The sequence below is a fragment of the Callithrix jacchus genome, chromosome 2, assembly GCF_049354715.1.
Source record: "Callithrix jacchus isolate 240 chromosome 2, calJac240_pri, whole genome shotgun sequence".
In the NCBI taxonomy this organism is placed as follows: domain Eukaryota; kingdom Metazoa; phylum Chordata; class Mammalia; order Primates; family Cebidae; genus Callithrix; species Callithrix jacchus.
Genome location: NC_133503.1, coordinates 33,910,495 through 33,928,769, shown reverse-complemented (window position 1 = coordinate 33,928,769; position 18,275 = coordinate 33,910,495). Strand labels below are relative to the sequence as shown.

The following is an 18,275-nucleotide window of genomic DNA, read 5'->3' as shown; positions in this document are numbered from 1 at the left end:
GGACCACCCCAGTGCCCAGCATCGCCTATGCCAAGTGTCATCCATCCACTCCCTGCCATCAAACCTCCCAGGGCAACCAGAGCAACACACACACTCACCACCCAACCCCAATTCACTTAATTAAAACTCCTGATTTAGGCTCCAGAGCCCTCAGATATTCCCATAGACATTCTATAAGACTAATAGTAAGAAAACTCTTTTCCCTTGGTGGGCCTCAATATCCCCACAATGACAGTGAGATTCCTGAAAAACTCAGTGTGGGGGAGAGGTGGGCAGGAAAACTCCAGCCCTGACCTAGGTGATGCCAGTTGAATATCCCTGGACCCAAGGCTCCTTGTGGTGGGCACTGTCATCTGCTTCGTCTGCTTCCTGGACAGAGGGCTTGTCTAAGGTCCCCCAGGGTGAGATAGCTCTGCCAGCCCTTGCACACAACCACTGGGGAGCTCTGACCCATTTGTCCTCTCTGTCCTACCAGTGCCACCTTTACTGGGTATCCCAGGCTGCTCCAGGGTAGAAGTGGGGCAAGACCCCCAATGATAGAGATGCCCAGGAGGGAAGTATCTCTCTTCCTGAGCTTTGCTCCTAGTCTGACCCTTCTCCTGTCAATAGGGCCGTGGCTTCTCCTCTCTTCTCATTTGCCTCTCAGGGGACTGCCATCTGTTCCTGATTGCCACATCCATCCCTGCTGGGAGAGGGAACAGTGTGGGCCTCACCCCCACCCAACAGAGAGGCTGCTGAGCCCACCCATTTGGATCCACTTTCTGTGGTTTGTGCCCTGGGCCTTGGTAGGTGCTAAAACCCTCTCTGTGTCCTGGCCAGGTAAGCAGCCAGGAGCCAGGCTATGAGAGCAACAGCTCCTTCTGCCATTAAAATCTTCCATTTTCAGCCAGGCATTATGGCTCATGCCTGTAATCCCAGCACTCTGGGAGGCTGAGGCTGGTAGATCATGAGGTCAGAGGTTCAAGACCAGCCTGGCCAAGATGGTGAAACCCCATCTCTACTAAAAATACAAAAATTAGCCAGGCATGGTGGCAGGTGCCTGTAATCCCAGCTATAAGTAAGGCTGAGGCAGGAAAATTGCTTGACCCGGAAGGTGGAGGTTGCAGTGAGCTGAGATTGTGCCACTGCACTCTAGCCTGGGCGGCAGAGCAAGACTCCATATATATATATATATATATATATATATATATATATATATATATATATATTCAGTTTTCACCTCTTTCCAATTCTTTCTCCAGGGAACATGGGCATTCCTCCAGCCTCTCCACCCTTTTCACAGATGAAGGTAGGCACAGCCTTCTGCCCTTGTGAAGCACTGTGCCCAAGGCCCAAGGTCAGGGTAAGCCTAAGGCTCTGAATCCAAGGTTTAGCTCAAACCCAAGCCCACTTCAAGCCTCAGTGGGCTCCTTTGTAGATTGGGGACAGTAGCAGTTCCCCTCCATGGGGCTGTTTATTAGATCAAAGGCCACAAAAAGTAATGAGTGGTACTCACAGTGGAGTAATCACTTTGAACATCATATTCCTTCACTGCCTGGTCCCCTCTTCCTGTTGTTTGTAGCATCGCTTGTCACTTATTGAGCACTTATGCTGCCGGTGCTCCCTGTGTGTTTTCACGTGCCTGCTCACGAACACTCCATTATTACCCCGGTGTGTAGATCTGACAGGGGGAGCCACAGAGAAGTTAAGTCATTTGTCCAAGCATCACAGCCAGAAATGGAGCCTGGGATTAACCCTCATTCCTCCTGACTCCAGAGCCATGCTATGAAGCCCCAACAGGTCCTCAGTCAACATCAGGTGTCCCTTCCCCAGACCAGCGGCCTCCCTTTGACCCAACAAAGTAGGACTCCTCCACAGTCCTGGAAGAGCCTGTGGCCTTGACCCAAGTGCCTTGGAGAGATGGTTTGAGCACTCCTTTGAATGGGAACACAAAGCCCCTGTAGGGGAAAAGGACAGTCTGTGAAATTTCTCTCCCCTCCATTTACTTCTCCACTGGGTCTTGCTCACACAATGCCCATCAAAGGTGCAGCCTTGGTTGGTGCTTTGGGCAGCTGGCCACATTTGGTGTGTCCATTCTGCATGAAGCCTACACCTCTGGGCTGCATAGCTGGCAGACACTGGGATGCCACCATCCTGATGGGTGCACCATAGCATTGCCTCTGGCTGAGAGGCAAGCAGGTAGAAAAATGTCCCACCTATTCCCACTAGATGGAACTCTATTATGTGCTCAGGACAAACCAGCTCCCTCAAGCTTGGATCAGGCTTGATGAATCAGGCTCCTCTGAATCAAAGCCATTTGCTTACCATAGCCTCTTGTGAAGGGGAAAGGAAGGTAGGCAGATGGGAAGGAGCTGAGGCTCAGCTTGGGGCTCACCCTTCTCATTGCTCCATCACAGACCAGCAGGGTCTGCTCTGATCATCCAGATCCCCAGGAAAAATATGTTACAACCCCTCTTAGGAATTCTGATGAAGGCCAACTGTCCTTTTCCCTTTTATCTGTCTTGTCTAGCCTAACTTGCTCTCATTGCCTGAGAATAGAAATATATTTAAGGGCTCTAATTGACCAAGATAATGAACTATCTGCCATTGATTGCCAATCAGTCAAGTCCAAACTCCTTATTGGAAAGATGGGGAAACAGAGGCTCCGGGAAGCAGTAACTTGCACAAAATCTGGGGTATGGGTTGTCTATACAAAGAGGATGGTATTTCCTTAGTACAGTCATGCACTGCACAGCCAACGTTTTCAATCAACAATAGACCATACATAGATGATAGTGGTCCCATAAGATGATAATGGAGCACATACAGAAATCTGATGTATGGCACTTGATATTGCCATTGCGGATCAAGTAGGAGAGATGGCTAATGATCAGTAATGGTGCTGGGGCATTTGGCTTTCCATATAAAAATATATATAAGTAAAAGCATGTATACCATCTAGGTTTTAAGTCCTCTCTATGATTCTGCACAACCACAAACTTACCTAACAACTCATTTCTCGAACATAGCCCTGTCATTCAGTCGTGTGACTATAAGTGGATGAACATTCCCCAAAGGCCTACCTCTACTCTAGGTTTCAGGCAAATACCTGTGAGACAGTTGTCTCAAGCCTGATGAGTGACCTTCTGGGGTGAAGGCTTAACCCCTCTTAACCTTTGATCTCTGGCCATCGGTCCCCAACTTCTTCTCCAGGCTAAGTAAGTGCAAATCCAGCATCGGTCTGCCCAGAGGCCACCTGGGAGGACAGAGAGGCCAAGAGGCCCAGCAGGGACACAGCCTCTTTAAGCTGATCAGTCCTGCCTGAGTGAAGGGAAGCCCAGAGGGAGAGAAGGAGTCACCCTGGGTAGAACAACTGCAGGAGGGACAAGCTGGGCCAGGCTCCGGATCCACAAGGGCCCCTCTGTTCATAGTTCCCGGATCAAAACCCACAGCTGGGATGTGCAAAATGCTCCTGGGAGTGATGAGAGGAGCAGCTGCTTGAAAACCCCACATCCTAGTCTGCAGCGGGCTCCTCTAGGAAAGGCATAAGGTCAGCCACCATGCAGGCTCCAGAGAGCTGAGGAGTCTTAGCCTACTTAAAAGAGCAAACAGCTTTCAAGTGCTCTCTGGAGCACCTATTTCAATGCTAATGAAAGACTTCTCTCTGCATTAAAGCACATCTCCAAAAGACTCCCACATAGGGGCTGCATGTCCTGTGCCTGCGTGTGTGTGTGTGTGTGTGTGTGTGTGTGTGTGTGTGTGTGTCTCAAAGTCAAATAGGGTTCAGAAAACAGAGTGCATGGGCCTCTGAGCTTCCCAGTATACCACACCCACATTCATCTGAATTAGAAGTGACAGAGAAGGACTTGTTGCCAACATCTCACCCACTTAGAAGTCACTTCAAGGAAACCTGTCCCTTTCAAAAGCACCACTGAGAATGGGGCAGCCAACCAGGCAAAAAAACAAACAAACAAACAATACATAGGAGATGTCATCAAGCTGTGTGGGGATCTCAGTGGATCAAAATGTGAGTTCCCAAGTCAGACAATCCTGGTTCCTGTCTAGACTCTACATTACTAGGAAAGACACTGGCCCTTGCTCTGAGACCCTATTTCCTCATTTGGGGCTCATCCTGCTCCTTACTCCTCACAGACCAGCACCGTCTGCTCTGATCACCAAATGGTAAGGATTATGAAGGCCAGGGGTTTGGGAAAGCATTTGTCACAGGCCCAGCACATAGCAAGGAATGATCCCTGCTTGGTTGCTCTTCCCCTGGGCCCTGGCTTAGCACACACAGGATAGATGAGTTTGGGGTGCAGGTTTTGGAAAGGAAGAAGCTGGCTGTCAGTGGTCAATATGGACAAGTGGTCAGGCGTGCTCCATTGATTTTCTCTTTTGGAAAAATTAAACTGGAGGGTTTTTTGTTTGTTTGTTTTGTTTTTTAATCTAAACAGAGGCCCAACAGGGGCAACTTTCTAGAAAACCTGATGGTTCAGGGCTGATTCCTCAACATCCTACGAACCAGGTAGGGCTCTCCCACCTACCATGGATGTCCTTGGGTCAATGACTTGGCCTGTCCATGCCTCAGTCACCTCATCTGTAAAATGGAGATAATAATAATGCCCTCCTCATAGAGTTCCTAAACACATTAAGGGAGCTTAGCCAGTGCCAGGTACCAAGTAAAGGCTCAGTAAATGTCATCTTCTACCATCATGCGCATCCTACCATGATGATATGAGTCCCACCTGCCGAGAATCGTGGTGGGAAGTGGCAGCACAGATGCAGATCCCAAATGAGGCAGCAGCCTAGAGAAGCAGGACCTCTCAGCCATCTTCCAAGGTCAAAAGTGACTTCCTAGAAAAGGAGAGATGGAAAAACATTTTTTCTAGTGGCTTTGCCCCCCACCCCGTCTCACCTCTACATACAACCCCCTGCTGTGTGCTGTGGAGGGGTCAGGGTGGACTAGGGGATGAGGAGATAGCTGTAGCAAGCTGGGGTTCACCTGTACCCTGTTTCCACCCCCTTACCTATGAGGCCACGCAGGGACAGGATGCTCACAGAGGGTGAGGAGAGGGCTTGTTGCCTTGGGGAAGAGAATGCCCTCAAGAGCAGGCCACTGATCTCAAAGGGAAATAATGGGATTTTCTGGGATTCACATTGATCCCCAAAGGAGAAAAGCTTCTGTTTGCCTTTTTTAAGCCGCCAAACAAGGAACTAAAGCCTCTTTGAGCCCTGAGTAGGGGCTGTCCTTTCTGAAGTCCTTATTATCCCTGGGGCACCAGGAGAGCGGCCCCAACGCAGCTTTCCGTTGGGCAGAGGCCAACCTGGTTTCCTAGCGACTGTTAGATAACCCACCGGACCACAGGCACTGGCACCTTGACCCACAGTTCTTGCCTGAGGCCTGGCTCAGGCCCAGCTCCTGTCCTTGATCTACCCGGGATGTGTTTCTACATCCAGAAGCAAACACATGAAGCAATAACTCTCCAAGCCACCACATGCCACATCCCAGTGCCCCCCTCTCAGCTCCCAGCTGACCAAAGATGAAGACAGCGATGATGGTAACAGCCACAGTGACACAGGCGCTGTCTTTCCTTCTGCCGGGCCTTGCCTCTGAAGATCTCAGTATCTGGTCAGACAACCAGTTCTCACCCTGAAGAGCTGATCGCAATTGCAGGCCCCGAGTGACTCCAGTGACCTCTTACCACTCAAACTATCCTTGTTACAACCATACTCCAGGCGTGGGCATCATCCATCACTGCTCCACCTCCTCAAACTTTACACACATTCACATACTGTCACCCTCCACAAGCACTCACACTCACAAACATTCGTGTCTGTACACTCACGCCCCACAAGCTCTCACACACTCATGTCTGCACACACACCCCACAAGCACTCACATTCATGTCCCCACACTCACACCCCACAAGCACTCACTTTCCTGTCCCCACACTCACACCCCACAAGCACTCACATTCATGTCCCCACAGTCAAACCCCACAAGCACTCACATTCATGTCCCCACACTCACACCCCACAAGCACTCACATTCCTGTCCCCACACTCACACCCCACAAGCACTCACACTCATACTCTCACACCCCACAAGCACTCACATTCATGTCCACACAACCACACCCCACAAGCACTCACATACTCTGCACACTCAAACCCCACAAGCACTCACATTCATGTCCCCACAGTCAAACCCCACAAGCACTCACATTCATGTCCCCACACTCACACCCCACAAGCACTCACATTCCTGTCCCCACACTCACACCCCACAAGCACTCACACTCATACTCTCACACCCCACAAGCACTCACATTCATGTCCACACAACCACACCCCACAAGCACTCACATACTCTGCACACTCAAACCCCACAAGCACTCACATTCATGTCCCCACAGTCAAACCCCACAAGCACTCACATTCATGTCCCCACACTCACACCCCACAAGCACTCACATTCCTGTCCCCACACTCACACCCCACAAGCACTCACACTCATACTCTCACACCCCACAAGCACTCACATTCATGTCCACACAACCACACCCCACAAGCACTCACATACTCTGCACACTCAAACCCCACAAGCACTCACATTCATGTCCCCACAGTCAAACCCCACAAGCACTCACATTCATGTCCCCACACTCACACCCCACAAGCACTCACATTCCTGTCCCCACACTCACACCCCACAAGCACTCACACTCACATACTCTCACACCCCACACGCACTCACATTCATGTCCACACAACCACACCCCACAAGCACTCACACACTCATGTCTACACACTCACACCCCACAAGCACTCACATTCATGTCCGCACACTCACACCCCACAAGCACTCACACACTCATGTCTACACACTCACACCCCACAAGCACTCACATTCATGTCCGCACACTCACACCCCACAAGCACTCACACACTCATGTCTACACACTCACACCCCACAAGCACTCACATACTCTGCACACTCAAACCCCACAAGCACTCACATTCATGTCCCCACAGTCAAACCCCACAAGCACTCACATTCATGTCCCCACAGTCAAACCCCACAAGCACTCACATTCATGTCCCCACACTCACACCCCACAAGCACTCACACTCACATACTCTCACACCCCACACGCACTCACATTCATGTCCACACAACCACACCCCACAAGCACTCACACACTCATGTCTACACACTCACGCCCCACAAGCACTCACAAACATTCATGTCCACACAACCACACCCCACAAGCACTCACATTCATATCTGCACACTCACACCCCACAAGCATTCACACATTCACATACTCTCACACCCCACAGGCACTCACACACTCATGTCTGCACACTCACACTCCACAAGCACTCACACACTCATGTCCACACACTCACACCCCACAAGCACTCACATTCATGTCCGCACACACCCCACAAGCACTCACACTCATGTCTGCACACTCACACCCCACAAGCACACACTCATGTTCGCACACTCACACCCCACAAGCACTCACCCACTCATGCCTACACACTCATATGCTCACACAACCCCACAAACACACACACCTCCCCAAACTCAGTTCCCAGGCTTCTGTGTCCAATTCTTCCACACTCACCCCCTCAGACACTCCTCCACCCCAAAAACCCTCTCCACCCTTCATCAGCTTCCTCAAACTTGACAAAATGACCTGATTCTCCCCACCCTCCAGCCTGTTCCTCCTCCACCCTCATCGCCTGCCCAGCAGACTGAGAAACCTTCTCCTCTCCTCTCACTTCCTCTCCCCACTCATCTCCTTTTGCAGATTTGACTTCCTAACGTGCCAGTGGCTCCCCACTGCACTTGGAGATGAAGCCCAAGTTCCTTTTTGAGGTTCATAAACCACATGGCTCATGACTTGTCCATCTTTCCAGTGTGAGCCCTTGACAGCATTCTCCGCACATGGCCACATCTACGCACGCACATATGCACCCGTGCACACGCAGAGAGGCGTGCTGCTGGACTGCACCCCTGTGCTCTGCCCATACACCCCCATCTGAAATAGCCCTCCCCTCTACCCATTTCTCTTCTAAGATACCTCAAGTGCCACTTCCTTCAAGAACTACTGTCCCAATTACCAGTACCACCACCTCTGTGTGTTATGTGTCTGTGGCAGAGACTGCCATGATAGAAATTTTAGCTAGGTAAATGAGCAAGAAAAAAATGACATTGCCCAGTCTCCACCGCAGTGAGGTGGAGCCATGCTGCTCTGGCCAGTGGAACATTAAGCAAAGGTGGCTGCATGCGACAGGCATCCTCCAGGAAGCTTTCTTCAAGGGCTGGAGAATGCCCTTTGCCTCTTCTTCATCTTCTCCTTCACCCTGTCACCTGGAACAGTGCCACCATCTCAGGGGATGAGGATGAAGGCCACAAGCTAGGAATGGGAGGAACCTGGTCCTGAGGGTTTCATGAAGTAGAGGTGCCATGACTGCCATGGACAGAAAACCTGGAGAGAAAAATAGACATTTGCCTTGTGTAAGCAATTCTTGTTTGGGGTTTTGTAGCACTCTGGCTAGTGTCTTTCCATGGTGCTTTCTTAGTACCCCAGGTGTTTTTTCCTCACTGTGCCCATCATGCTGTGATGCAGTGACTTTTCATGGGTCTGTCTCTCTGGGAGACACTGAGCTGCCTGAAACCAGGATTGTGTCTCAGTCAACACTGTATCCCCAGAGCCCGGAGCAGGCTAGGCACTCAATACTGAATGGAGGAAGAAGTGGGTGCTTGATGATGCGGAGGGGCAGATTTGGGAATGACTGATTTATCTGGGAAAAGTGAGTGCCTACTTAAGTGACATAGCATGGAGGAGTGGTTCCTAGACTGTGTATGTGACTATGGGCTTGAGACCACCGAGCACATTGGAAGCGGCAGCATTTCTCAAAGTGCACAAAATCCCTTAAGGGGTTGGGAGGACTGTGACAAGCGAAGATGTGCGCATATGCCTTGCTTTCTGGCATGTGTTGTTCTGATGATCGTTTCTCATTCCTCCTGTCACTTGCAGCATAACCAGATAGCACCCAGAGACTTCTCATGCATGCACACCAGCCAGTTCACTCCACCAGGCCTGAGAGGCTGCAGGCTGTAGTGGACGGGTGGGTGCACTGTTTGTGTGCTCACTGGCTCACTCAGCATGCTTTGGCTCAGCTGCCGATGCCACCACTGCTGTCTTGGGAACTGGCTTCTTCACGATTGCTGGAGGGCCAGGTGGCACAGCCCAGAAAGGTAAGGCAATGGATACCCTGCGTGGGAGGACGTTGACTAATCAGAGACAAAAGCCAGTGAATCAGTTCTCGCTTCCTCCTCTGAACTGTGGGGCGCTTCATGCAGCTTCATGAAGGTATCTTGCAGGACCACACAGTCACCTCTGTGGGTAGCCACACAGTGGCTGGCTCAGACGCTGTCTCCTGTATTCCTTCTCCCCACCTCCTCTCACCCCTCTTTTCCCTTACTTCTGCTTTCCTGGGATTGAACTTCCAGTGAAATGTTAGCACTTACGTTTTTGTGGTCTATTTTCTAAGGATACCCATGGGTATCATGTTTGCGGGCCAGTAAGAAAGTGCTATGGCTGGAAAGTGGGAAAACGATATGATATAAAGCTGACATAAAGTCAGGTGGTCCAAGTGCTGAATTTCTCCTTGAAGCCTCTTGGGCACCATGAGAAATGTGAAAGCCTGCACTGGGTAGATACCTGCATTGTTCCTGCCACAAGCTGCCTAGAAGCCGCCCCACTGCAAAGAAAGAGAACGCCAAGTAAGACTGCATTCATTCTCACAGCCGACCAAAAGCCAGAAATATTGAGAGGCCACACAGCTGCTATCATCGTTGCTGCTGCTGTTTTTACATTGCGTAGACATAACACACCTAGACCCGGGAGTCAACCCATCTTTGCTTCCTCGCTAGGTGACCCTGGGCAAGCTGCTTTATATCCCTGTGCCTCCATTTTCTGATATATAAATCGGGGACAATAATGGTATCTACCTCAAAGGGTTGTTGTGAGGACTAATGCATAGTACCTGGCACATAGTATGTGTTTGATAAATGTTAGCCATTATTATGGTGACCATGAAACAGCTCAAGAGAAACACCCACGCACATCTCTTAAATCACACACTAGCTAGACAGTCTGCTGGCTCTGAACTCCGGTGGTCAGGGTGGGCCAGTCTCATCCTAAATGCCAACCAAAAATGCCACCTGGCAAGTGAGCTGCTATTTCAGTTGCCTATTAATGCACTAAGAGACACAAGATTTAAGCAAACTTTAACAAAGGCAGTGTCAAATCTAGGATCCTTGAGAACCCATGCATGAGGTTCTTCCAGCGCTTATCCTAGAACCTAGATGTTTCTAGGAGGAACCTAGAAACCTAGAGACCTCACTAGCTTCTATGAAACACAAGTGTTGACAGAGAATGTTGGGTACACTAGAGATGAGCTTTCCCGGAATCCCACAATTTAATTTCTGAGAAAATATCTGACAAGTGTGTCCTTACATGTATACTAAGTTGAATGTATAAGAGACTCAAGCTGAACAATTAGACTCTATTTCAGGTTGTTTGCTAGAACTAAGGAGAAATCCACACTCTTTTTGCTGGGGTCGTTTAGTTCATACAATGTAAGCCTGGAATGGATAATAATCATCTCGCCTTTGTATGAGCACAAAACCAGAACAGAGGGAGCAAGCAAAGCTAAGAGACGGACAGAGAGACAAAGAGAGGGAGAGAGGTCATTCTAGGAGCACTAGGATTCTGCTGTTCTTGAAGTCAAAGCCAGGTTCATGACTGGCACAATTCAGCAAGGGTATTCCTGGAGGAAGCACATAAGATCAAGGGGCTGGGACTGGCAGGGGAGACACAGCACAACTGGGTCTAGGAAACAGCCTAGCCTGGCTTGGATGAAGAGAGGGTGAAAGAGGAGAGCCCCAGAGGTGCTCTTGGAGCCACTCCTGGGGGCCCTTGAGCATCAAGTTGAGGAGCTGATTGTTCCTCTTTAGACAATGGTGTGTGAGCAGAAGTCACAGGATGAAGATGGTTCTTTATCACAGAGATGGAGGGGAGGGGATGCAAAAACGGGTCAATGCCTTGGAGGCCCATTGGAGCAGGTGTTTGCCTAGCGGCTGGTGGGCAGAATGAGGCAGGTGCAGAAGGTTTTGGCCCTGGCCCGCCCTCTGTCTGCAAAGGCTGCTCCAAGGCCTGATTCTGGCCCAGCTAGCTCCCCTGCCGATCCCCCCATCACCACCACCACCCGCCCCCACAAAGCTAATCAGCTTAGGATGGCAGCAAATGAAGGCTCCAGAACTGCAGGACCCTTACTCTCTGTAGCAGCAAATTAACACTTCAATTAAAAGCTAGCCAAGCCAGGCCTGACGTCCACACTCTCACTGGGTGAGGATTTAATTAAGAATGGTAGGAGGTCGAGGGGAGGAGGCGATCTGGGAACACCCCACCTTGAGCTAACCACCATGGTCAACCTATTGAAGTTTCCAGCTCAGACTGTGGGCTTGACACCCAGACGCCTGTTCCTGGGCCTCGCCCCAGCACTTATCCCAGCTCTCTGAGATGATGGCCCAGGAGCCTGCTCTTTTATGCATTTCAAGACTGGGTTCTGATGCCTGTGGGTGTTGAGAACTGCTGCCTCTGTAGGTTGTGAAAGCAATTTAACAGATCAAGATGATCAGCATTTTAAGCATTGGAATGAAATGAAACAAAATATCAGAATAGAAACTATCAGAGGACATTGCATAGCATTAGAGTAAGTATTCATGAACCTTTGGCTTTCATTTTGTGTGTATTTATACTGGGTTCTATGAATTTTTTTTTTAACTGTAGATGTCAGTAAAAAGAAGTTTAAAAAAAAGAAACCCCGCACTCATAACACTTCAACAATGAGATGTCAAAGCCCTCATAGGCACCCAATTCAATGAAATCTTAACCATAGCTGCTCCTCCAGCCTATTGATCCTAAAACATCATGATCGCCGGAAGTCTGCCCTTTCCCGGAAGTCATCTGCAGACAGGTCCGAAGGTGCAGCCATCTGCTGTTCTGGGGATCGATAGGCCCATTCCCGGCCCATACTGGGGCAGGTGTCAGAAAGGGGCCCCAAAAGAGACTGCAGCCTGGGCTTGTACTGATGGCAAGCGCAGAGCCCCAAAGCCTGCCCCACAACCAGACTCAGCCTGGGGCATCGCAGAGGCACTAGCGGCACTACCCTACCTTCTAGAGTTCACGGCCTGCATGGGAGAAAGAGGAGGAGGTGCAGGAAAGGGTGTGAGCCTGCAGCCAAGCAGCAGCCAGGGAGGAGTGAACAGAGGGCAGGCCTGGGCAGGGCAGGAGGGGGGCACCCTAGGCCAGGCAGCCGGCCTTCCCGAATGCCACATTCCCCAACCCTTGCAAGGCCATACCGTCCCTGCCCTCTCTGCCTTGGAAATCCCTTTGAGCTCCAGAGGGCAGATGGGGGTCAGAGAGTGATGAGCCCTGGCCCCAGCCCCGTTTGAAATCTCGGGCCAGGGGCGAGGCCTTCGAGGTGGGGTCGCCACCTCCAGGGCAGCGGCGTCCTCCGGCCTGGGCCAGCCCGTTGCTAGGGCCCCTCTTCGGAGGCATCAGGTTATAGGGCCGCATGGAGCAGCCCATCTGCCAGCTAACTTCTCACTTTCCCCCCTAAGGCTGCCTGTGACCCGGCTCCCCGGGCTCTGGCCCATGTGTAAAAGTGGCGGGGGGCCTTTATTCCCACCGAGCCCCTTCTCAGCGGCTAGGCAGCCAAACTGCTCTTGGATTACATTTTGATGAGTTTTCAATTTAGGCTCAGCAGACAAGGGAAGGGAGGGGAGGAGGGGTGGCAAGGGGTTGGGGGGTAGGCAGGGGGCGGGCAGGGGAGCCAGCGGAATAAATGCAACAGATGGGTCCAATTGTACTGCCTAGGCAAATGAAGGAAGACATCTGTAGCTCCCGAATACTGGTGGTCTGAAACGCAATTAGCCCTCTGTGAAAGGGGCCCCTCACAGCCCCCTCGGCCAATCCCCTCCGAGGCACTGCTCACGTTACAATGGCCTTGACCACAATCCATTGAGTAGAAAAAGGAAAAAAAGAAAAGAAAGAAAGAAAGAAAGAAAGATTAATCCAGGAGTTGCTGGGCGGCAGGGCTGCAAGCAGAGTTGCTGCGCTGGAAAGGAAAGGTTACTTACGTTTCTGCTTTTCTCTTTTTTTTCTTCTCGAGATACCTACTGTAGGTCCTTATTCAACAGAAAGAGAGAGAGGAGGGTCTTACTTTTTTGCTTGGTGAGTTTATATGGACCCACATCTCCAGTGGTTATTAATCGGCAAATTGCTCAGAAACCTCAATTTTCTACTGACTTGTTTGGGAAATAATGAATGAAGACACAAGTCCCTGCGGTTGAGTCTGGGCCCCACCCCCTGTCCCCTGAGGAGTGAGAAAGCTGTTATGTGATAAGACCCCTTTTGCAAGTGACAATTATGATGGCTGCTGTGAGTTCCAGGGAGGTGTCTTGCACAGTTGGAAATGTAAGTTCTGTCCGATTCGTCTGAGTTCCTGCCTCCAAATTTCCTTCTTGTCCCAAGTACTGGGGAGCCCACTGCAGAAATGGGAAAGGATTTGGGCCTCAGTTATTTGTGCCTATTTATGATTGGTGGATCCTGGTAGAAAAGGGGTGGGGAGCTCAGTACAATGGTTGGAGCTGCCCCTGGAGGGGAAGAATGAGGTACCTTTAATTACCCTCCTGGCTTTGTTCCCCTCCAGGCTGCTCCTTGGCTGTCTGGTGGGGAGATGGCCACTCTGCCCAAGAAGGTGAAAGAAAACCCACATTTACCCTGATTGGATTTCTCTGCCATGCCCTCCAGAGCCATCAGATGGCCCCTGAAACTCCTGGGCCCATGCCACAGGATGCCCTCCAGGACATCCACAGCAGCTCAGCACCTCCCTCAGAAAGAATCTCTACAGACTAAGAACCATGGGGCACACTCCTGTTGTTTTGATTTATTGTGGTAAAATATACATAATGTAAAATTTACTATTTTAACAATTTTTTTAAAGACACAATTTCACTCTTGTTGCCCAGGCTGGAGTGCAACGGTGCAATCTTGGCTCACTGCAATCTCTGCCTCCTGGGTTCAAGCAATCTCCTGTCTCAGCCTCCCAAGTAGCTGAAATTACAGCCATACACCACCATGCTTGGCTAATTTTGTATTTTTAGTAGAGATGGGGTTTCTCCATGTTGGTAGGCTGGTCTCGAACTGCTGTCTTCAGGTGATTCACCCGCCTCAGCCTCCCAAAGTACTGGGATTATAGGTGTGAGCCTCCACACACAGCAATTTTTACATATATATATATATATAATTTCACTTTAGGTTCTGGGGTGCCTGTGAAGAACATGCAGGATTGTTGCATAGGTACTTACATGGCAATGTGGTTTGCTGCCTCCATCGCCATCACCTATAACTGGCATTTCTCCCCATGTTATCCCTCCCCAACTCCTTACACCCTGCTGTCCCTCCCCTACTCTCCCAAAACAGACCCCAGTGTGTGATGCTCCCCTTCTTGTGTCCATGTGTTCTCATTGTTCAACACCCGCCTATGAGTGAGAACATGTGGTGTCTGATTTTTTGTTCTTATATCAGTTTACTGAGAATGATGGTTTCCAGATTCATCCATGTCCCTACAAAGGACATGAACTCATCATTTTTTATGGCTGCATAGTATTCTGTGTGTATATGTGCCACATTTTCCTTGTCCAGTCTATCATCGATGGACATTTGGGTTGGTTCCAGGTCTTTGCTATTGTAAACATTGCCATTATGAACATATGTGTGCATTTGTCTTTATAACAGAACTATTTATAATCCTTTGGATATATACCCAGTCATGGGATTGCTGGGTCAAATGAAATTTCTATTTCTAGATCCTTGAGTAATCTCCATGGTGTCTTCCACAATGGTTGAACTAATTTACACTCCCACCAACAGTGTAAAAGTGTTCCTATTTCTCCACATCCTCTCCAGCATCTGTTGTCTCCAGATTTTTTAATGATCACTGTTCTAACTGGCATGAGATTGTATCTCAATGTGGTTTTGATTTGCATTTCTCTTATGACCAGTGATGATGAGCATTTTTTCGTATGCTTGTTGACCTCATAGATGTCTTCTTTTGAAAAGTGTTTGTTCGTGTCCACTTTTGAATGGGTTTGTTTCTTTGTTTTCTGTTTTGTTTTGTTTTTTTCTTGTAAATCTGTTTTATTTCTTTGTAGATTCTGGATATCAGCCCTTTGTCAGATGGGTAAACTGCAAAAATTTTTTCCCATTCTGTTGGTTGCTGATTCACTCTAATGATTGTTTCTTTTGCTCTACAGAAGCTCTGGAGTTAAATTAGATCTCATTTGTCTATTTTGGCTTTTGTTGCCAATGCTTTTGGTGTGTTAGTCATGAAGTCCTTGCCTATGCCTATGACCTGAATGGTTTTGCCTAGGTTTTCTTCTGGGGTTTTTATGGCGTTGGGTCTTATGTTTAAGTCTTTAATCCATCTGGAGTTAATTTTAGTGTAAGGTGTCAGGAAGGGGTCCAGTGCCTTCTTTCTGCACATGGCTAGCCAGTTTTTCCAACACCATTTATTAAACAGAGAATTCTTTCCCCATTGCTTGTTTTTGTCAGATTTGTCAAAGATCAGATGGTTGTAGATGTGTGGCATTGCCTCCGAGGCCTCTGTTCTGTTCTGTTGGTCTATATGTCTGTTTTGGTACCAGTACCATGCTTTCTTGATTACTGTAGCCTTGCAGTATAGTTTGAAGTCAGGTAGCGTGATGCCTCCAACTTTGTTCTTTTTGCTTAGAATTGACTTGGCTATGCAGGCTCTCTTTTGTTTCCATATGAAGCTTAAGGTGTTTTTTTCCAGTTCTGTGAAAAGGGTCATAGGAAGCTTGATGGGGATAGCATTGAATCTATAAATTACTTTGGGCAGTATGGCCATTTTCACAATATTGATTCTTCCTAACCATGAACATGGAATGTTTCTCCATCTGTTTGTGTCTTCTCTTACTTCATTGAGCAGTGGTTTTTAGTTCTCCTTGAAGAGGTCCTTTATGTCTTTTGTTAGTTGTATTCCTAGGTATTTTATTCTCTTTGTAGCAATTGTGAATGGCAGTTCGTTTTTGATTTGGCTCTCTTTAAGTCTGTTATTGGTATATAGGAATGCTTGTGATTTCTGCACATTGATTTTGTATCCTGAGACTTTGCCGAAGTTGCTATCAGTTTCAGGAGATTTTGGGCTAAGATGATGGGATCTTCTAAATATACAGTCATGTTGTCTGCAAAAAGAGACAATTTGACTTCCTCCTTTCCTAATTGAATGCCCTTTATTTCTTTTTCTTGCCTGATTGCTCTGGCTAGAACTTCCAATACTATATTGAACAGGAGTGGTGAGAGAGGGCATCTTTGTCTAGAGCCAGATTTCAAAGGAAATGCTTCTAGTTTTTGCCCATTCTGTGTGATATTAGCTGTGAGTTTGTCATAAATAGCTTTTATTATTTTGAGATACATTCTGCAGATATCTAGTTTCTTGATAGTTTTTAGCACAAAGGGCTGTTGAATTTTGTTGAAGGCCTTCTCTGCATCTATTGAGATGATCATGTGGTTTTTGTCTTTGGTTCTGTTTATGTGGTGAATTACATTTATAGACTTGCATATGTTGAACCAGCCTTGCATCTCTAGAATAAAGCCTACTTGATTGTGATGGATAAGCTTTTTCATATGCTGTTGCAATTGGTTTGCCAGTATTTTATTGAAGATTTTTGCATCAATGTTCATCATAGATATTGGCCTGAAGTTTTCTTATCCTGTTGAGTCTCTTCTGGGTTTTGGTATCAGGATGATGTTGGTTTCATAAAATTATTTGGGAAGGATTCCCTCTTTTTGGATTGTTTGGAATAGTTTCAGAAGGAGTGGTACCAGCTCCTCTTTGTATGTCTGGTAGAATTCAGCTGTGAACCCATCTGGACCTGGGCTTTTTTTTGGTTGGTAGGCTATTAATTGCTGTCTCAACTTCAGCCCTTGTTATTGGTCTAGTCAGGGTTTTGACTTCTTCCTGGTTTAGGCTTGGGAGGGTGCAAGTGTCCAGGAATTTATCAATTTCTGCCAGGTTTACTGGTTATGTACATACAGTTGTTTGTAGTAATCTCTGATGGTAGTTTGTATTTCTGTGGAATCTGTGGTGGTATCCCCTTTATCCCATTGTATTGCATGTATTTGATTCTTCTCTCTTTTCTTTTTATTAATCTGGCTAGTAGTCTGTCTATTTTGCTGATGTTTTAAAAAAAACAGCTCCTGGATTTATTGATTTTTGAAGGGTTTTTTGTGTCTCTATCTCCTTCAGTTCTGCTCTGATCTTAGTTATTTCTTGTCTTCTGCTAGCTTTTGAGTTTTTCTGATCTTGCTCCTCTAGCTCTTCCAATTTTGAAGATACGGTGTTGATTTTAGATTTTTCCTTGCTTCTCATGTGGGCAATTACTGGTATAAATTTTCCTCTAGACAGTGCTTTAAATGTGTCCCAGAGATTCTGGTACATTGTGTCTTTGTTCCCATTGGTTTCAAAGAACATCTTTATTTCTACCTTCATTTCATTGTTTATCTAGTCAACATTCAAGAGCCAGTTGTTCAGTTTCCATGAAGTTGTGCAGTTCTGAGTTAGTTTCTTAACCTTGAGCTCTAATTTGATTGCACTGTGGTCTGAGAGACTATTTGTTATGATTTCTGTTCTTTTGCATTTGCTGAGGAGTGATTTACTTGCAATTATGTGGTCACTTTTAGAGTAGGTGTGATGTGGTGCTGAGAAGAATGTATATTCTGTGGACTTGGGGTGGAGAGTTCTGTAAATTTCTATTAGGTTTGCTTGGTTCAGGTCTGAGTTCAAGTCCTGGATATCCTTGTTAATTTTCTGTCTCCTTGATCTGTCTAATATTGACAGTAGTGTGTTAGAATCTCCCGCTATTATTGTGTAAGAGTCTAAGTCTCTTTGTAGGTAGTTAAGAACTTGCTTTATGTATCTGGGTGCTGCTGTATTGGGTGCATATATATTTTGGATTGTTAGCTCTTCTTGTTGCATTGATTCTTTTACCATTATGTAATGTCCTTCTGTGTCTCTTTTGATCTTTGTTGGTTTAAAGTCTATTTTATAAGAGACTAGGATTGCAACTCCTGCTTTTTTTTGCTCTCCATTTGCTTAGTAAATCTTCCTCCATCCCTTTATTT

General features: G+C 47.8%; 1 long non-coding RNA gene across 1 annotated transcript; it reads left to right on the top strand.

Annotated features, from left to right (window-relative positions):
* Positions 1–12,023: 12,023 nt before the first annotated feature.
* On the top strand, positions 12,024–14,060 carry LOC144581497 (uncharacterized). The gene is made up of 3 exons (XR_013532378.1): positions 12,024–12,279; positions 13,240–13,301; positions 13,780–14,060. It is a non-coding gene; the product is annotated as an uncharacterized LOC144581497 (long non-coding RNA).
* Positions 14,061–18,275: the final 4,215 nt, after the last annotated feature.